General features: G+C 40.8%; 1 protein-coding gene across 2 annotated transcripts in view; it reads left to right on the forward strand.

Moving 5' to 3' along the window:
- LOC105823815 (lipid phosphate phosphatase-related protein type 5) overlaps positions 1–5,633 on the forward strand; it is a 126,519-nt gene that overhangs the window by 7,630 nt on the left and 113,256 nt on the right. The window lies entirely within an intron of this gene.

Genomic DNA, 5,633 nt, shown 5'->3' on the forward strand with positions numbered 1-5,633 from the left:
GGTTTCATGCCTTAGGTTTAAGTCTGTTATCCATCTTGAATTGATTTTTGTGAGAGGTGAGAGGTGGGGATCCAGTTTCATTCTTCTGCATGTAGCTATCCAGTTTTCCCAGCACCATTTACTGAAAAGAGATTCTTTTCCCCAGTGTATGTTTTTGTCAGCTTTGTCAAAGATTAGATTACCATATGTGGATGGTTTCATCTCTGGATTCTCAGTCCTGTTCCAGAGGACAATGTCTCTGTTCTTGTGCCAGTACCATGCTGTTTTAGTTACTATAGCCTGGTAGTACAACTTGAAGTCTGGTAGACTGATACCTCCCAGTTATTCTTTTTACTTAAGATTGCTTTGGCTATACGAGGTCTTTTCTGGTTCCATACGAAGCGTAGAATTATTTTTTCCAGATGTGTAAAGAATGATAATGGGATTTTGATAGGGATTGCATTAATCCTGTAGATCACTTTAGGTAGTATGAACATTTTAACAATATTGATTTTGCCAATCCATGAGCAAGGTAGGTTTTACCATATGTTTACATCTTCTACAATTTCTTTTCTTAGTGTTTCTTAGTTCTCCCTGTATAAGTCTCTCACATCTTTTGTTAAATATATTCCTAGATATTTACTTTTCTTTGAGGCTATTGTAAAAGGAATTGCGTTTTTGATTTGATCTTCAGCTTGGCTGTTGTTGGCATATATGAATGCCATAGATTTGTGGGTATTGATTTTGTATCCTGAGACTTTGCTGAATTCATTTATCAGTTCTAGGAGTCTCTTAGATGAATCCTTGGGATTTTCTAGATATAATATCATATCGTCGGCAAAGAGTGAGAGTTTGATCTCATCTGTCCCCATTTGGACACCTTTGATACCCCTCTCTTGCCTAATTGCTGTGGTGAGGATTTCAAGCACTATGTTGAATAGAAGTGGAGATAGAGTGCAGCCTTGTCTAGTTCCGGTTCTAAGTGGAAATGGTTTCAATTTTTCCCCATTCAATATGATATTGGCAGTGGGTTTGTCATAAATGGACTTCATAATTTTAAGGAATGAGCCGTCTATGCCTATTTTGGTGAGAGTTTTTATCATAAAAGTGTGTTGGACTTTGTCAAATGCTTTTTTTTCTCTATTGAAAGAATCATATGGTCTTTGTTCTTGCTTTTATTTATGTGGCGAATTACATTTATAGATTTGTGTATGTTAAACCAGCCTTGCATCCCTGGAATAAAGCTCACCTGGTCATGGTGAATTATTTTTTTGATGTGCTACTGAATTCTATTTGCTAAAATTTTGTTGAGGATTTTTGCATCTATATTCATGAGGGATATTGGTCTGTAGTTTTCTTTTTTTGTTGTGTCCTTTCCTGGCTTTGGAGTCAAGGTGATATTGGCCTCATAGAATGAGTTAGGAAGGATACCATCTTTCTTGATATTGTGGAATAATTTCTGTAGTATAGGTGTGAGTTCTTCTTTGAATGTTTGATAAAACTCTGAAGTGTAGCCATCTGGTCAGGGGACTTTTACGTTTTGGGAGGTTTTTCATTGCTGCTCCAATTTCTGAGCTTGAGATTGGCCTATTAAGATATTCTGTTGCATCTTGGGTGAACTTAGGGAGGTTGTATTTTCCAGGAATTTGTCCATTTCCTCCTCGTTATATAGTTTTGGGGCATATAGGTTTTTATAGTAATCAAAAATAATATTTTGTATTTCCGTGGTGTCTCTCATCTTTCATTTTTGATTAAGTTTATTTGAGACCTTTCCCTTTGGATTTTAGTCAGTCTAGCCAGTGGGGTGTCAATTTTGTTTATCTTTTCAAAAAACCAGCTTTTGGTTTTGTTGATCTTCTGTATAGTTCTCTTGTTCTCAATTTCGTTTAGTTCTGCTTTGATCTTAGTTATTTCTTTTCTTCTATTTGGATTGGGATTGGTTAGCTCTTCCCTTTCCAAGTCCTTGATTCTATTTATTAGGTCGTCAATTTCTTAACTTTATGTTTTTTGGATATGAGCATTTATTGCTATTAGTTTTCCTCTCAGGAATGCTTTTGCTGTATCCCACAGGTTTTGATAGCTTGCTTCTCCATTATCATTTAGTTCGAAGAAGTTCTTGAATTCCCTCTGTATTTCCTCCTTGACCCAGGAGTTAGTCAACAATAGATTGTTTAATTTCCATGACTTTGTGAGGTGGCGAGTATTTCTGTTGGAGTTGAACTCTAATTTTATACCACTGTGGGCCGAGAAAGTACACGGTATAATTTCTGTTTTTCTGAATTTGTTGAGGTCTGATTTATGGCCTAGTATGTGATCAATTTTGGAGAAAGTTCCGTGGGCTGATGAGAAGAGTGTAAATTTGGCTTTATTTGGGTGGAATGTTCTGTAGAGATCTGTCAGACCCTTTTGTTCAAGAGCTCTGTTTAAGTCCATTATTTCTTTGCTTATTTTCTGTTTGGAAGATCTGTCCAGTTCATTCAGTGGAGTGTTGAAATCCCCTGTTACTATGGTGTTATTGTTTATCATGTTGTTTAGATCAGACAAGGTTTGCTTTATGTAACTGGGTGCTCATGTGTTGGGTGCATAGATATTAAGTGTTGTAAACTCTTCTTGTTGGATCTTCCCTTTCACCAATATATAGTGGCCATCTTTGTCCTTTTTTACTTTTGCTATTTTAAAGCTTATGTTATCTGAAACTAGTATAGCTACCCCTGCTTTCTTTTGACTTCCATTTGCCTGGATGATAGTTTTCCATCCCTTGACCTTTAGTCTGAAGGCATCTTTGTGGATTAGATGCATTTCCTGTAGACAGCAGATACTAGGCTTGTGGATTTTTATCCACTCTGCCAGCCTGTATCTCTTCAGAGGACAGTTCAGGGCATTCACATTTATTGAGAGGATTGAGATTTGTGGTAGATTTCCATTCATATTGTTGGGTGAAATCCTGTTGTTTTGTTTTGCTCCTTGAGCCATCATGAAGTCCATGTTCTAGGCTTTAACTCTTGAATGATTTTACTTTGAAGAGTGTCTGTTATGCTGTTCAGTGTGTAATGCAGATCTGAGTACTTCCTGTAGGGCTGGTCTGTTCTTTGCAAAATGCATCAGTGATTGCTTGTCTGGGAAGGACTTTATTACTCCCTGGTGGATGAAGCTTAATTTTGCTGGATAAAGAATTCTGGGTTGGACATTATTCTGTTTTAGTAGATTAAAGATAGAGACCCAGTCCCTTCTGGCTTATAGGGTTTCAGATGAGAAATCAGCAGTTAGTCTGATTGGCTTTCCTTTATAGGTTATTTGTTGCTTTCCTCTCACTGCTGGAAGAATTGCTTCTTTCGTGTTTACTTTGGTCAGTCTAATAACTACGTGACATGGTGATTGCCTTTTCACATTGAGTCTCCCAGGAGTTCTGTGTGCTTCTTGTATCTGCATATCCAGATTTCTGGCCAGGCCTGGCATATTTTCCTCCAGTATTCCATGAAATAAGTTTCCCAGCCCTTGAGTATCTTCTTCTTCTGTCTCTGGAAGACCGATGATCCTAAGATTCTGTTTCTTTACATAATCCCACATTTCTTGTAAGTTTTGGTCTTGTCTCTTGTTTCTGAGTTCTTTTTCTTCCTCTGATTTGTTCAGAATGTAGACATTATCTTCAAGCTCTGAGATTCTTTCCTCTGCATGATCCATTCTGTTCTTAAGGCTTTCCACTGTGTTTTGAAGTTCCTTGAATTCCTCCTTCATTGACAAGATTTCTGTTTGTTTTTTTCATAGTATTTCAATGTCTTTGAGAATTTTTTATTCATTTCCTGGATTATTCTTGTGGTTTGTTTATGTTGGGATTCTATTTTCTCTTCAATTCCATTGAGTTTCCTTGCAATCCATAATTGGAATTCCTCCTCTGTCAGTTTAATCGTATCATGTACGTTGGTATCAATTGATGGAGATCAAGTATTTTCTTTTGGGGGTGACTTTTCTCTTTGATCTTTCATGTTTCCTGTGTTCTTTCACTGATTCTGTCTCATCAGGCTACTTTGTCAAGGACTGGAGGTGCTGCTACTGGTTTATGGACTTAATTTTGGGACTCCAAAGGGATGTTCCTTGGCACAGCTGAGGAGATGTGCTCTGGTCCTGTGTTGTCTTAGTGGGGTTTTAGCCTGTTGGGTTATGTCTGGCCTGTTGTTTTCACCTTCTGCTTATGGAGATTAGTGAGCTTCTTTCCCTTGCTTAGATTCCCAGGAGTTGGGTCACTTTTGTGTATGTGACTCCGCTATCGACTACTTGGTTGAGGTGGAAGGTGCTGAGTTGAGCTATGAGGTTACTCTCTCTTTCATTGCTTGTATTTTGCGTGGAGGAGTCGGTTGTCAAAGTATTCCAGAACCTTTGTATTGAGCTGTAGATCCCCAAATGGGACATACAAGAGCCTGAGTCTTTGGGGAATGTTTTACCACTCCCAAGGGATACTTGAGCTTTGTTACCACTTTAGATGTGGTGAGAAGAGCAGCAGGAATCGGTGTGCCTAAGACAGTATACTTCAGAACTTGCTTGATCTGTAGCTAGGAGAGAGCTGCTAATATGTTATTCAGGGCTCATTAGGCACTCTTGCAGAGCAATTCTTGATGGGTGTGTCAATTGGTGCAATTGATAAGGACTCTGGTCGAGATTTTCCTTTCCAGACCATAAGCCACTAAGACGACAGCAGCCTGGGCACCAAGGGCAAGCATTTGTGTTATGGTCTTATCAGATGATCAAAACCGATCAGCTGTACTATGTCAACAAACTGTCCCTTTTGCTTAGATCCAAGGTCATACAGATTCAGACTAGTCTTATGGGGAAAGTATTTTTTCTCCTTTCACCCTTCCTTCAGGGGTGGAATCTGTCCTGGAGGGCTGTGGGAGGGGCGTTTGCTGAGACTGCCACAAGGCCCGGCCAGGAAAACGTCTTCTCTCATTTCTTTCCTCCTCCGAGGGTGGCTTTTGCCCTGCCAGAGGGGGAGATAACCTACCAGACTGGGGGAAGGGCACTTCCTGGGGCTACCTGGCATCTCAGCTCAGGAAGTGGCTATCCTTGTTATTTCACCCCTTCAAGGGCAGGGTTGTCTAGTTGGTAAGAAGTACATGCTTCAGGGCTGCTAGACAAGCCCTTTCTAAGGCCCCTGAGGGACCCAGACCAGAAAGCAGCCTGTCCCGCTACTCCTCCCCAGCAGATGTGGGGTCAGTCCCTTTGGTATGCAATATCAGTGGTCTGATCACAGCCAAGGGCCATCCACCACCCCTGCAGGGTCACAGCCCAGAGAACAGCTACCCTTGTTCCTCCGCACTACCAAGGGTGGGGGACTGTTTTTTTGGAAGGAGCCGCCAGTTACCAAGTCACAACAAAAAGGAGGCTGCAGGACCCAGCTGGGAAAACAACCTCCTTCACTCTCTACTCGGCCCTTCCCATTGTGGAGTCTGTCCATTTGGCCAGCAGCTCCGGCTACCAAGTTGCAGCAAAGAGGCTACCACGTGTCTCAGCTTGAAGAGCGGCCTCCTTGGTCACTAGACACTCCTAGGGGTGTGTGCTGTCTCTTTGGTGCAAAATAGCCCAGTTGTGGAGATGCAACAAACAGGCTGCTGTGGTCGTGGCTTTCAGATACACACACACACACACACACACACACACAC

The sequence above is a fragment of the Propithecus coquereli genome, unplaced genomic scaffold, assembly GCF_000956105.1.
Source record: "Propithecus coquereli isolate 6110/MARCELLA unplaced genomic scaffold, Pcoq_1.0 Scaffold7, whole genome shotgun sequence".
Lineage (NCBI taxonomy): Eukaryota > Metazoa > Chordata > Mammalia > Primates > Indriidae > Propithecus > Propithecus coquereli.